The 15,312-nt window shown below is 36.7% G+C and overlaps 1 protein-coding gene across 3 annotated transcripts in view; it reads left to right on the forward strand.

The window, feature by feature from the left end:
• The first annotated feature begins 57 nt into the window (after positions 1-57).
• Positions 58-15,312, forward strand: part of scn4ab (sodium channel, voltage-gated, type IV, alpha, b) — a 72,034-nt gene continuing 56,779 nt past the window's right edge. For all 3 annotated transcript variants that reach the window (XM_087243026.1, XM_087243027.1, XM_087243025.1), the window contains exon 1: positions 58-144. The gene's annotated coding sequence lies outside the window, so the exon portion shown is untranslated. The remainder of the gene's footprint in view (positions 145-15,312) is intronic.

Raw genomic sequence — 15,312 nt, forward strand, 5'->3', positions numbered from 1 at the left:
TTTCATTCAAGACACCCGTGCGTAAGCGACAGCTGCCCGGAGCCTGGACTTTCTCCCAGAGCAGCAAAACTTTCGGCTTGGATTTGAAGGAACACTAACCTTCGGACCTAGGATAAAAGGAAATCTTTTTCCTGGCTGAGAAAGGTAAAAAAATTAACGTATACTTGTCCTATACTTGAAACAGCGTTTGGTGTGTTGGTTGTAATTACTATTGAATTATATGGCGTTGAATAAGGTGGCATATTTCAGGTTATGGAAAAAAAAAGCTTTTATAAATCTTATGTTGGTCCTAAAACGTGAGCGCAATAGCCTACCTGTCGTACTTTTTTGTGAGCCTTTACAACTTCTGAGTTGGGCTAAGTAAGTCCTACTGTATCTTATATGGTCTTGTCAATTCAATATTTTCAGTGTTTTCTCTTTCTGTTATTGTTAGACATGTTCTGCGTGCTATTGTTGGTTTAGATGAACGTAAACACAAAAATCCACCTGCTGAGCCCATTTATGGGTTGTGTTAAGTGCTCTTTAAGACAGTCACGTGTTAATATTTTTACACCTTCAGCGTTTGAAGTAAACAGCTGCTGAATGAAATGTATCATACATAGGCTACATATGAAGTTCAGAAGCAAAAACCTTTAAGTGCCATCTGAAAAGTTCTTCTAAAATTAGCCATTTTCCAAAACTTCCATATTTATGTTCACTTTTTTCAAATTAAAGGAAATGAAAATAACATTAATTGACATAAAAGGGAAATTACTCAACTTACAAGTAGTAGCCTTAGAAAAATGCTAATTTTAAGAGTAAATTAAGTTTTTTTCAGGTTTGAAAAAAACTTAATTCTCTGAAGAGTAATTGCCACTTAACAAATAATGTTTAAAAGGGAACTGATGGCAACTTTTTTCTGTGAACACATGGTTTGGTTTCATTCAACTGTCTGCAGTATATATACTGTATACAACTTAATGGGTTGGCTTTCTCTATAAAGAGAAATGACACCCAAAAATGTATATTTAATTATCATTTTCTTACACTGAAGTGTTTCCAAACACAAAATAGTATGTTTAAGAATGTTGGAAACGAGTACCCATTGACCTCCACAGTCAGAAACAAATATGTAAGTAAACGTCAACCTGTTTCCAACTTTCTTCAAAATGCTTTCATTTGTGTTTAAGAGAAGAGACTTTAGCAGGTTTGGAACAAGTTTAGGGTGAATAAATGATGACAGAATTTTCATTTTTGGGTGAACTATCTGTTTTTATTGTCATTCTAGCAAATTTGGCATGTGTGTTAATAGTTGATACATTTAATTTTGTATTATGTTTGATTCTGTCTGGAAAAATGTCTGAAATCCATTTTATTTTGATGCTTCACCACAGCTTTCCAGTGCAAAAACAAAATGCAATCAAATTTGTGATTATTCAAGACTCCTAAATCAAAAGTATTCTGTACAAAAAAATGCATCAATAGGCAGAAGCCATGTAATGTCATAACATGCATGCCTAAGGTGTCTCCCTCATTACAAGCTGTTGTAAAAAAATAGTGTTATTCCTGATTGTGGATCTTAGTTGTCCCATAATCACAGGGGTCTGGACAACATTCTTTGGTCCCTCCTGATGACGGCCTGGCTTGTAGTGTGCCGTGCCGCTAATTTTGCGATGGATCAGTTCTTGTTTTCTCTTGGTTGACACAAATTATACTATGAAGTACTGAGAACCGTCAGTTGAGATGAGAGGAAATAGTGACTTTGGCAGGTGTGCCAGCTGACATTCAGACAGCTCATCATTACTGGCTGTTTGATTTATGCGAGAGCCTATAGAACAGGGTGCCCAAACTTTTTCTTATGCAGGACCAAAAACCAAACTTGATTGGGGCTAGTTGCAATTGGTAGTTTAATTTATTTAATAATATTTAAAAATAGCTAGAAAACATTACTTTATATTAAATAAAACAGCATTTTTTACTTTTGTTTAATGAATTTTTATTACAGTAAAAATAATCTCATTTATAACAGAATGGCTTTACACTAGTTTTTGCCTTAATTTGCTCACCGATGTCTTTTGAATAGTCCTCTATTCTTCCAGTGACATCATTTACATTTTTAAAAATCTGATTCATTTAAAACATTTAATTGAATGAAATGTTTTTTTGTAGCAAAAAAAAAAAAAAATAAATAAATAAATAAAGATAATAGGCTATGTCAAATTAGAAATGGCGGTCTTTTTTAAAGGCAATTGCCTTTGGTGGGCCAAATCACAGGTTACAATAAGCCAACTTTGGCCAGTGGTCCCTATCTCTGCTATAGAAGAAGCAACATTGAGGCAAAAGTCGCATTTTGTTAGTGTTTGGGTAAAATGTAAAATTGCTGGATTTTTTAAAGGTATAAAAGGGAAATGTGTGTGGATTGTAATATTTTATATATAATGATTTTTAATGAACATAAGAAGATTCTTATTTGACAAGAATGCTTGATAAAAAAAAAAAAAAAAAACATTTTACTTCTTTTTTTATTTTATTTTATTTTTTTGCAAATTACAAAAAAAATAAAAAATAAACTGTTCTTTTGAACTTTCCATCTCATCTATCATGGTTTACACAATTTTATGCAACTCAGTAATATTAATAAATATTTATTTCTTTTTTGTTTGCAAGAAATACTTTAAAAAAATGACTCCAAACTTTTGAACAGCATTTCTTCTTCTTTTTTATTTTCCTATTCTAATTTTCTTTTCCTTTTTCTCCTTTTTGTCTTCTTCATCTTCTTCTTTTTCTTCTTCTTCTTCTTCTTCTTCTTTTTCTTCTTCTTGTAGCAGCAGTAGTAGTAGTAGTAGTAGTATTTAGTTGTAGTATTAGTAGTAGTGTTATTTTCCTTTTAGTTAGTATTTCAGTTTTTTTGAATTAAAACTATTTTTCAAAACAATAAGTTTAGATCTCTAAACAATTAGCTTACTGTTCACTTCAGAGTTGCATTTCTTATTGATTCTATTAAGTATTGACTCTTCTGAACAATTTCAGATGGTGACAATTTCCATGGGTGACTGTCATGGTGAAAAAAACAACTAATCATTTTGATCAGTGTGGCTCACACAATGACAAATACACTTTATGTTTTGGTGGCCTTGGCCAAATTACTGACACAATAAATAGGTTTTAAAACATGAATGAAATGTTTTGAGGGAGTAACTACATTTTGCAGACATGCAATACAGTTCTGAAAATCCAACAAACAGTTTTAAGATTTGTACTCAGAGTTTAGAGAATGTTGAGACAGACAGACGGATAGATGAATAAACAGACAGATAGACAGACAGACAGACAGATAGATAGGTAAAAGATAGATAGATAGACAGACAGACAGACAAGAACAACGTGATTATGCCTCCTTAATTCAGCTTTAATTTAATAATAAAAGATATTGAATGAGTGCACCAGAAAATGTCAAATTAAGATATTAATAATTTAGATTTTGTGGATTTTTGCAGATAGAATATCTATAAGTTTTTTACAGCAGACAGTCTGAAACCTTTCAATTTGCAAGCTGCTACACATCATGTCACAGTGATTTGACCACGTCCAGAGTTGGTTTTGGCATGACGCTAAGTGTAGACTGTTTACTGTTGCTAGGCAACTTGATGCATGAATATAGAGTTCATCTTTTATGGCAAAGCTTTATTTGTGGAGATGTTTCAACTCTTGACCATAAACGTTTATACGCAAGCTTTTTCTCTATGCTCTGAGTCAGATAAGAGATAGAGAATCAGGTTCACATTTAAAACTGACTTCATGACAGCGACTGTTTTATGTCACTGCAGGATTTCCATGTACAACTAGTGTAGGAAGTTCACTTTGATCTGGCCATTAGAGCCGGCATTCCCGTCTCCTCTTCCGTCTCTCAGCAAAAGATATTCACCTCCAGAGACATCCGGCCCTCCCGACTATGTTTACAGACATGCTGAACTCCCATGGTGTAATGTACAGTACATGTGTGCATGTGTGTGGAAGGCAGGTTTGAGCAACATATAAAGTTGCTGTGGAAGAGTCAATGAGTACATGTAAATTAGTGGTCACCTTAAAGAAATGTATTCCATGGTCTGTTGAAATACCTGGTTCTGATTGGTTAGAAGATGTGCTGTAATATTGTTTAGCATTATAGCTGGCCTCAAAGGGCAGTTATAACTGTAAGACTGTATAAATCTTACTACTGCTTAACATATTGTTAAGTAATTGTCTTTTTATTTTATTATAGCACAATAAATACCAAGTAAATACATCCAGTTACGTAAATGTAAAATAGATGTTGACATAAATGCTTTTATCAGGTAAAGAAACCCTCCACTACTCTATCAGAGTTGTTAACAAAAGAAATATGGAACAGAAAGGATTTTAAGGGAAAGTTAACCAAGCCCTGTCCAAGGATCTTAGAGATGTACGGAAAGAAAAGTCAAGTAAAGTCAAGTTGAACTTTGTTGTTATTCCGCTGCATGTGTGGATATACAGAGGAACAAAATGTTGTGTCTCACAGGACAACGGTGCTACATAAATGATTCATAAATACAACACACAACAGTGGACATAAAAGCTATTATGAACTTCCTATAATTACCATATACTATAAGATATTTAACTAAACACATAAGACAGGCTAAGCAAGTACTTTTACATGAGACTGAACAATGTTGTGCAGGATGTTGTGCAAGAGAGGTATTACAGGTGAATATTGTGCAAAAGAGGTATTTAAGGTTTAATAATATGCAAGAGTTATTTAAGGTTAAAACAAGCAGTGCAACATCATTGTGGTACATTTATGGTAAACCTTGTTTTAATTATTGAGTTCTTGAAAGATGGAGTCTAGATAAAGTGTCAGTTTCTACAGGTGGTTTATCAAGCCCACTCACCTGAATGAAGCACAATTTAAAACGCCCAGTGTTTCCAAGAGACATGGAGTGATTATGAAAGAGGGAGTAAGAGCATTTGCAACATATGAAGGGGCTTGATCATGAAATTTAATAAGACAAGTTAATGGCAGCCCTTTATTTCAAGTAACAATAGAGTGGAGAAACTATGAAGTCAATTTGTATGCAAAAACCCGAAAGCGAATTAGCATTTTAGCAGTTCCGGTTCCCTTGTCCCATAGTCAATGGGTTTTTTGAATGGGGTTTCAGTAAAATCGCTTAAATAAGGTCTGTGGCTAACACAAACTCAAGATACTTTCACGTTTTATTCTACGACATAAAACACATCAGTTACATCACACTCTTGATTTTTTAAATTGGTTATGCTTCTTCAAAAAGACGATTGCTATCAGATACATGATACGTCATCGAGCTGAGCTGGTCTGGAGCGCAGCTTGCTTGTGTTGGGCATTTGGATTAATCTGTGATTTAAGTATTTTCATAAATAGTATTTTAAAGTTTGTAGTGTTTCTCTAATCTGGAATTCATTTTGTGCGTAGATAATGCCTTCACATGTCAAGACCGTCGAGACAGATTAATTTGTTGATCATTTATTTTAATTAAACAATATTATGAAGATACTGCTTACCAGTGCAGCCTGTCTCTTACCATCTCTCAGTAATGCAAACGTGTGAATAAATGGGTAAAAAGGGAACCAGTTTTATGCTAGCAGCCGATTCGCCTACAAGGAGACGTCATATTTCCTCCATTCTATTCAGGCAGTTAACAAACCATTAACTAATGTTGACTATTAGCTCAATTAACTACTGTTTATTTATAGTTATTGAGGTAGAAGTTGAGTATGGGTTTATGAATGGATTACAGATGTAGAATAATAACAAAGTACTAAACAATTAATATCCTATTAATAGGAAGTCAATAAGATGGTATTAATAGCGTGAATTTTGACAAACTAAATTACCAAATAAATAAAGCAAGATGGGATGGGACATGCTTATTCGCAACCGAACAAAATAGCAAGCTCTTGTGTGGTAGCTAGTTGAATAAACAAAGTTGAACAACAACATATGGCCAAACTTTTAACAGTGAGTGTGCTTAATGTCATTTGAGATTTCCCAATGCTACTGAAGCTGGAATAAAGAATCTGTGAATTCCATTGGCATTGGCCGGCCTTTGACTACTGAAAGTCTGCTATCGGAAGAACCCTACTAAACAAGCATCTGCTAAATGATCACCTGCTATCCTGCAAGTGAGATGGAGGGCTGTCTTTAGGGAGCCGATGGCTTCATCCGCTGCTTTTTGGAAGCGAGAGGATCAAATGCTTGCTCTTGAACATGTAGACCCTTCATTACCAGATCAACTCTTCGCCAGGCCCCACCAAAGCTTGCAACATCCTTGCCAGCCGTATGCCATAAGTAAGAGAGCAAGACATCTCGGGGGGCCAGGTCACCCCCTTCCCGCGGGCCTTCATTAGACACACAGATCAGGTTGGAGTCTCTGTCTCGTATTAATACCTGTCAGCAACCCAAACTCCATTTAAGTCCAGACTCTGGCTTCTAGAAGAGACGCCTGGGTTGTGCTCAAGACTGCAGGCGCATGGAGCTCAGCGTTGAGTCTCAAAAAGTTCATCAGGCTTGTTTGTGCATGAGAATGGAAGGCCTGTGTAGTGGAGTCATTGGAATGGAGTCATTGTGTAGTGATGTTGTACAGAAAAAAAAAAACAAGGCCATCGGGTTTTAGTGGCATTTTAATGATGTCCAATTTGTCAGTTTTCTCAGACTGGGAGCACTCAAACAGTGGGTCATCAGGGGGATGACTGACGCTGGCTGATACAGTCGCATCTTGAATCCGAGGCACAGGGGCGATGAAGTTTCTCACCTCTGGCTTGAAATAGTTTGCTTGTTCTACTCATGCACGAGGCAGATCATCACTTCCTATGGTGTCCCTCAGCACTGGAAATGTATATCCTGATTACTTTATAAACATTCATCAATGGTATATATTTCTCACTGGATGGCTCAGGTCTTGTGCATGCAGATTTTAGCTTGTAGTGACATTAAAATGCATTCATTTAGTTTGGTTGTCCATGCTGGGAAATGGTGTACATGATGTTTTCATAAATGTATAGTAGGGTTGCAAAGACTGAGGCTACATGTAACAGTGATACTCTTTTATATTATTGCTATTTTAACTAATGTATTTCTTGTACTAATTTTACCACAATTCTTTATTACTTTTAAACAAATGAATACTTTTATTCAGGAAAGGGCAAATTAAAATAGAGATTTGTGATGTTGCAAACATGGATGTGTATATTTAGAATATTAAGCAGCGTTCATGCTATTATTGTTTTAAGAATTGATTATGAAATTAAGGGGCGTCAAGGTGGCGCAGTGACTAGCACGATCACCTCACAGCAAGAAGGTTGCTGGTTGAAGCTCCGGCTGGGTCAGTTGACATTTCTGTGTACAGTTTGCATGTTCTCCCCATGTTCACATGGGCTTCCCATGGGTGTTCCGGTTTTCCCTACAGTCCAAAATCATGCACTATAGGTGAATTGAATAAACTAAATTGGCTGTAGTGTCTGTGGATGTAAAAGAGTCTGTATGGATGTTTTCCAATGTTTGGTTGCGGCTGGAAGGGCATCCGTTGCGTAAAACATATGCTGGATAAGTTGGTGGTTCATTCCACTGTGGCAACCCGTAATTAATAAAAGGACTAAGCCAAAAAGAAAATGAATTATGAAATTAAATGTTAGGGGTTTTTTTTACCAAAAAAATCAGCATATCAAGAGGAGGTATCAACACAGTTCTCAACTAAACACCTAAAACTTTTCATGTATTTAGCAAGCCTGATCTTACGAGGAAACGTAACTATTTTACAAACCGTCAATATTTTACAAAAAAAGCATCTAATTCATATAAAAAAGTTCACATTTTAAAACCAGCCATGCCCCCAATCCCCACTACTAAACCCAACCACCTTTGGGGAATAAGTAGATCATCTGAAAATGTACGAATACGATTGTACAGATGTAAACGAATTTTCCACAAGAGCAGAAAGCTGTTTTAGCTGTTTATGTGCACAACCACTGTGTTGAAAAATCTTTATCAAGCAGAGATGGACTAAATAGCAAAAAAGCTACAGCCCTGCAGTATTCATCATGGTCCCATGTTCTGCATTGACACTTTTGTTAAATTACCCTTATGACCCTTATTCCACTGAGCAGATCAGGTGTGTCGCCAACCTTTTTGAAACTGAGAGCTGCTTCGTGGGTACTGATTAATGTGAAGGGCTACCAGTTTGATGGACACTTCTTAAATAACAAATTTTCTAAATTTACTTTAAATTATATGTTATTAAGAATTAATGATATTCGTCTATGTGAAGACACTGATCATGTTAATGATTTCTCACAATAGTTGTCAACAATGATTTAACAAGGTAGGAAACAGATAAATATCAATATGCAACACTTCATTTGTCTGAAATAAAGTTTATTTTTAGATATAATTTAATGTCATTTTCAACTTTACACCAATGCAAGTGTGATTTAAAAAGAATAGCTATAAAAATATAAGATGCAGCTTAGTGGTATGTGAGGCTATAGTAAGCTATTTTTAGAACAGGTGCGCGGGCAACACATGTGATCCTTGCGGGCTACCTGGTGCCCCCTGCTTTAGATTCATTCATTTTCTTTTAGACTTAGTCCCTTTATTAATCAGGGGTTGCCATAGCGGATTGAACAGCCAACTTATTCAGCATGTGTTTTACGCAGTGGATACCCTTCCAGCCGCAACCCAACACTGGGAAACACCCATACACTCTTGCATTCACACTCATACTCTTCTACCAATTTAGGTAATCAATTCACCTATAGCACATGTCTTTGGACTGTAGGGGAAAACGAAGCGCCTGCAGGAATTCCACGCAAACATGGCGAGAATATGCAAACTCCACACAGAAATGCCAACTGACCCAGTTGGGGCTCGAACCAGGGACCTTCTTGCTGTGAGGTGATCATGCTACCCACTGCGCCACCATTTCTATTTCTTTTTAAAAAACAGATAGTATAGCTCTGCATGACTGGCATAAATTGTGCTCTTCGTTTACAATGCCAGGTAGCGTAAGCGATGCGTGAATTTACTGACATAAAGATTCTGGCTTCATACAGCTGATTGAGTTTAAGATCAACTTTTTATATCCCTATTTTTATTATTGTTGGCATGTATATATAACTTGATTTCTCAGCAGTTTGACACTGAAGACTGTAATAATGACTGCTAAAAATACAGCACTGGCATCACATTGCATAAAAAAATCGGAAAGAAAGCAATTTTTTTATTGCAGTAATAGATCATAATATAATTTTTTACCAGATATTTTTATCAAATGAATTCAGTTTTCATTAGCAAATGACAAACATCACAAACCTCAAACATTTAAAGGTTAGTGATAATAAGAGCACTTGTAATTCAGAAGTGTGTTCCTGTGCACTATTGTCTGTGGCTGGGATGACCGAAATGTTTTACGCATTTTGTCATTGGAAAATAAAACACTAGACAGCACCATCGGATGTAAAGTGAGCTCTGCTTGAGTTTAGCCATAGAGTTTAGTGTGTTCTTGGCTGCTCGAGAAAGGTCTTGATTCTCATGCTAGCTTGGCTGCTAGCAGTGAAATTGGAGAAATACAGTCCCGGCAGGTCTATGAGAATGATAAGCCATTGAGACATTTGAGTGCCTAGCAAATTTCTGATGAGAGGAGGAGAAATGCTGAGGAATCGTGTGTGTGGTGTGTGTGGTGTGTGTGGTGTGTGTGGTGTGTGTGGTGTGTGTGTGTGTGTGTGTGTGTGTGTGTGTGTGTGTGTGTGTGTGTGTGTGTGTGTGTGTGTGTGTGTGTGTGTGTGTGTGTGTGTGTGTGTGTGTGTGTGTGTGTGTGTGTGTGTGTGTGTGTGTGTGTGTGTGTGTGTGTGTGTGTGTGTGGCACTGATCAAGCTGTGAGATTTATTATTTATTATTTTATTTCATTTTATTATTTTTCATTTTGTTTAACTGTATTATGATTTTTGTTAATTTAATTTTATTCCATTATATTTAATTTCATTATTTTTTTATTTTAGTTAATTTTATTTCATTATTTTTATTTGTTTTATTTAGTTTTTTTAATTAAATTTTATTTCATTTCATTATTTTTCATTTTATTTTATTTTATTTTTAATTAAATTTTATTATTATTTATTATTATTATTTTTTTTGTATTATTTAACTTTATTATTTTAAATTTAATTTAATGTAATTTTTCATAATTTTTATTTGATTTTGTTTTATTTCATTTAGTTAATTTCTTTTCATTTGATTTTATATATATATATATATATATATATATATATATATATATATATATATATATATATATATATTATTTTTTTTTTTTTCTTTTTTTTTTCTTTTTATTATTTATTATTTTATATTATTTTATTTCATTTCATTATTTTTTATTTTATTTTATTCCAAAACCTTTTGGAATTTCAAATTATTTTTATTCAAACTATATTTTTGGCTGATTGTACAGAATGTAATAAATAATAAGTATTACAGCTTTTGGCAATACCAATAAATGTTGCTGTTTGCATTAAATGAGTTAAATGCAAAATGTGCAATAAAGTATAAATGGGATTAGATCCATTCAAAATGTAATATTTATAACATTTTTTAATAATAATAATAATAATAATGATGACAATGATGATAATAATAATAATAATAATAATAATAATAAATATTTTAGTGATGTAGTGACATCACTAATTTAGATTATTTTATTTTAATGATCACAAAAGCTCAACCCAGCTGTTACAGTGACTATTAAAGGATTATTAAACTATTAGTTTATTATGTCAGTATTATTAAACAGTCTTTAAATTGATTAAAGATAGAGCAATGTACAGTATATCAGTGGCTGATACAAAGTTGTGTCATTTAGAACATATCTAAAGCTACTGTCACAAAACACGGAACAAAAAAGTGCACATTTTGGTCTGTGATTGTTGATGTTTAATTAATATTGCATTACCACAGAGAGTTATGGGAAATGTAGCATTGCTGCATACATCATGAAACAGATAAATTGCCATCGACAGAAAGAACAGAAAAGCTGTTGTTAAGGCTGGTTAGTGACATCAGAGGTGCCAGGCAAGGACGGCGGGGACGCCATGTCCATAACATTGCTGGAGTCCTTTCTTAGTATCACTGCAGTGTTCGCAGAATTGGCCTGACGCTCTTGATCTTGAAATGGTTTTGCTCTCCTCATTAAATGCTCAAGTATAGGATCAGAGGACAAGGGCTGTATAGCTCAGCATTTTGCTCCGATCACACAGGGTGAAGACGCTGGACAAGAGGCCATCATCTGCAAGCGTCAGGGTGTTGAAGTGAGGTACGACTCTAGGAGAGAGGAAAAAACTAAAGGAGAACATGTGAAAGAGAAACAGAAGATAGAGAGAGACTTTAATAAAAGCTGTCTGTGTCCGAAGGCCTTTAAAACCACGTTATGGCGTCCCTTTATCAGAAGCCCCGAGTGGTTTTGTGACAGGCCGCTGTACACTGTATTTGATATCTAAAAGAAGGCTTGGGGCTATGCGACCCAGCGGCGGCGGGGTGATGGGCTTTTGTAGTGCCCACTTGTAGCTGTGACAAAGTGTTGTCATGAACACTGCTATAATGCTTGCTCAAAAAAGATCCTGTCGTCATGACATGTACTGTACAAGCAGACACATTATTTATTGTTTAATAGGGCTGTCAAAAATTTCAATATCAGGGAGGCTAATAACTCTGACTTCAACTGTATATGATGTCAAAATAAACTTTTAATTTGGATGTGATTAATCACAATTAATCTTTGCCCAGCGCTAATGTTCATTTTTTTAAATGTTTTTTGTAACATTATAAGTATCTTTACTCTCATCTTGACCAATGTAATTAACCTAATTTCTTGTTTTAAAATACTAATAATGTCAGTATGAAAGGGAAAACTCTGCTCGTCTGGTTATCTTTAAACATTTGACTGTGCTTACAGAGCTCTGTTATAATGTTAGTAGCCTGCTGCTTTCCTTTGTTGAAGTTTTATCTCTTATTTATGTGAAACTGCATGAGAGGCAGGAATATAGTCTGCCATCAGGCCTCCACTTGATACATAGTAGCCACAAACATCCTGTATCTAAAGCTCTCCTTTGGCCCCCACCTCCACCCCCATTTGAAATGGTACATGCCTGTGGCTTCAGTGTGTCTCAAATGATATTTGCACTGATGCCAAAGACCTGAAGCCATGCAACTTTGTTTCCGGAACAGAATAGCCTGATGCTTGAGTGACACATGTTTCTGTGAGATAGTCTGTAACGCTAGTGTATTCAGAAGTGTCCCACGGAAAAGTACAAATGTAAAAATACTTGACAAAATGTACAGTAAGAATAAAACAGTAAGAATTTAAAAGAAGGAAAAACGTTTAAACAAATCAAATAAGATGAGAAAAGACTGAGCATGTTCTTTATCTGGATAAAAAGATATCCACATGTTCATTAGTAAAGGTATGCACGGTAGCGCTGTGGTTAGCACTGTCACCTCACAGCAAGAAGGTCACTAGTTCGACTCCCAGCTGGGCCAGTTGGTATTTCTGTGTGGAGTTTGCATGTTCTCCCCATGTTGGCATGGGTTTTCTCCAGGTGTTCTGGTTTCGCCTACAGTCCAAAGTGCTATAAATGAATTGTCTAAACTAAACTAAAGTAGCTGTAGTGTAATGTATGTGTGTGCGCGCGCGCGAATGAGAGTGTATGGGTGTTTCCCAGTTCTGGGTTGCAGCTGGAAGGGCATCCGCTGTGTAAAGCATATGCTGGAATAGTTGGCAGTTTACTGTGGCGGCCCCTGACAAATAAGACACTAAGCCGAAGTAAAATGTATGGGTGAACATCACGCCTGCACAAATCAATCTAACAGTTACAGTGGTTCTCAAGGTGCTTTCACGCCTAGACTTTTGTTTCGGAACCTGTCTCGTTTGCCCAGTTAGCGCGGTTCGTTTGGCATATGTGAATCCAATTCAATTCAATTCAATTCAGCTTTATTTGTATAGCGCTTATACAATGTAGATTGTGTCAAAGCAGCTTCACATAAATGGTCACAGTAATGGGATCAGGGTAGTTCAGTTTTTAGTGTTCAAGTTCAGTTCAGTTTAGCTCAGTTCAGTGTGGTTTAAAGTCATTAATTAGAGTCCAAACACTGAAGAGCAAATTCATTGATGCGTAGCTCTACAGATCCTGAACCATGCAAGCCAGCGAAGACAGCGGAGAGGGAAATAAAACTTCACCAATAGGAGAGTGAAGAAAAAAAAACCTTGAGAGAAAGCAGACTCAGATCGGCACAAACATTTTAATTTCTCTCCTGGCCAAAAGTCTTGTGCAGAGCTGCAGTCTCATCAGTGGAGGCTTAAAGCTGGCCTCAGCGAAGACTCGTCTGTCCCTGGAGCGTCACTGGAATCAGTCTCATGCTCTCCACTCCCTCATGACCACCAGCGCAGCAGCAGCTCAGGATACGGCCTGGTCCCGGATATGGAGACCTTGGGATCATCTCGTCGCTTGTCTTGGATCCAATCAGTGACTCTGCATAATCTGAAGAACTCGGGATGAGTATCCCCAGGTGGAAATGGAGAATAAAGAGAATAAGCGAGTTGGATTGTAGCGAGACAGAAGGTTGGTTAGATAAACAGGAGCTAGATTATTTAGAGCTTTATAGGTGAGAAGTAATATTTTCAATTCAATACTAAACTTAACAGGCAGCCAGTGTAAGGAGGATAGAATTGGGGTGATATGATCATATTTTCTTGACAATTCAATTCAATCCACGAATCGCTCTCGGATTCTTGCCAAAACAATCGCTCCGAGATCGCTCGAATGAGGTGGTCTCGGCTCGATTGAACCGAACTCTGGAGTGGATCCATTGTAGTGAAAAAAATGATACAATCCGAGTCCGGTTATATCCCAGTGTTTTATGGATATGTAATAGGCATACGGCTATATGAGTTGGGCGGGAGGTCATTCAACAGACATAATCAACAGGTAATCACGCCTTCCTCCCAGTCCTCAAATACGTTGCGCACCCTTCTCACCCCTCCCCACTGCATCCCTGTTTTTTTTAATTATTTATAATTGTTATTTTGTTTTCATTGAGGGCGAGGCAGTGGCGCAGTAGGTTGTGCTGTCGCCTCACAGCAAGAAGGTTGCAGGGTCGCTGGTTCGAACCTCGACTCAGTTGGCGTTTCTGTGTGGAGTTTGCATGTTCTCCCTGCGTTCGCGTGGGTTCCCTCCGGGTGCTCCGGTTTCCCCCACAGTCCAAAGACATGCGGTACAGGTGAATTGGGTTGGCTAAATTGTCCGTAGTGTATGTGTGTGTGTGAATGTGTGTGTGTGTGGATGTTTCCCAGGGATGGGTTGCGGCTGGAAGGGCATCCTCTGCGTAAAAACTTGCTGGATAAGTTGGCGGTTCATTCCGCTGTGGCGACCCCGGATTAATAAAGGGACTAAGCCGACAAGAAAATGAATGAATGAATGAATGAATGTTTACATTGACTGTGTTATTTAATAACTCAATAGTTTTTATGGTCATTAGTTCTTGGTCGGAAAAAAGCAAAACAGTGTGTTACTTATTTTTATATGTATTTGATATTGTATCTGCACAAAATAATAATAAATATATTTGGCAAAAATAAAGCATCTCCAAAATGACAAAATGTAAATGCAATCCTGAACTGCAACTCATTTACCGTTTTTCATATGTTGATTCTCAGTCCTCCACCTAAACATGATTTTTCTTCTAAAAATTGCTGGCATATTGAAGCTTTCATTGAAATCAAATGTGGCATTTTTGAGATTGTAAGATTGTGTTATACTGTATGGCACATCTGCATCCAGTTTAGACCATATGCCTCTGTGACTGCTGGTATTGTCAACACACGACTAGTGTAAATCCTCCTTGACCCTACATAACCGATGCCTTGTTCTGCCTGGTGAAAACACTTGCTGAACATGTTGCCATCTGGAAATTCGCTCTCCTGTGTGTTTATTGTCAGGCTGGATGTATCAGATTTTCTGACTTTAATGGCCTGTTTGGATTGCGTCTGTGTCAGGGAGACGCTGGTTCTCAGGTCTCAGCTCAGGCCTCTGGCTTCGCACTATATGGTGCATAGCGATTCTGCACAAGCAGAAACTGTGGCTCTGATCTGCTGACCGTGGGCTCTTATGGCCCCGCTGGCTGTCAGCAAGTCAAGCACAATCCATTAAAAACCATTGATGGGGCTTTCTGTGTATGCTCTTCCTTAAAGAGAGAGAAGAGGAGACATCACTGGTATTATTAATGCTGGCAGG

The sequence above is a fragment of the Danio rerio genome, chromosome 3 (assembly GCF_052040795.2).
Source record: "Danio rerio strain M-AB ecotype USA chromosome 3, GRCz13ab, whole genome shotgun sequence".
NCBI classification, from domain to species: domain Eukaryota; kingdom Metazoa; phylum Chordata; class Actinopteri; order Cypriniformes; family Danionidae; genus Danio; species Danio rerio.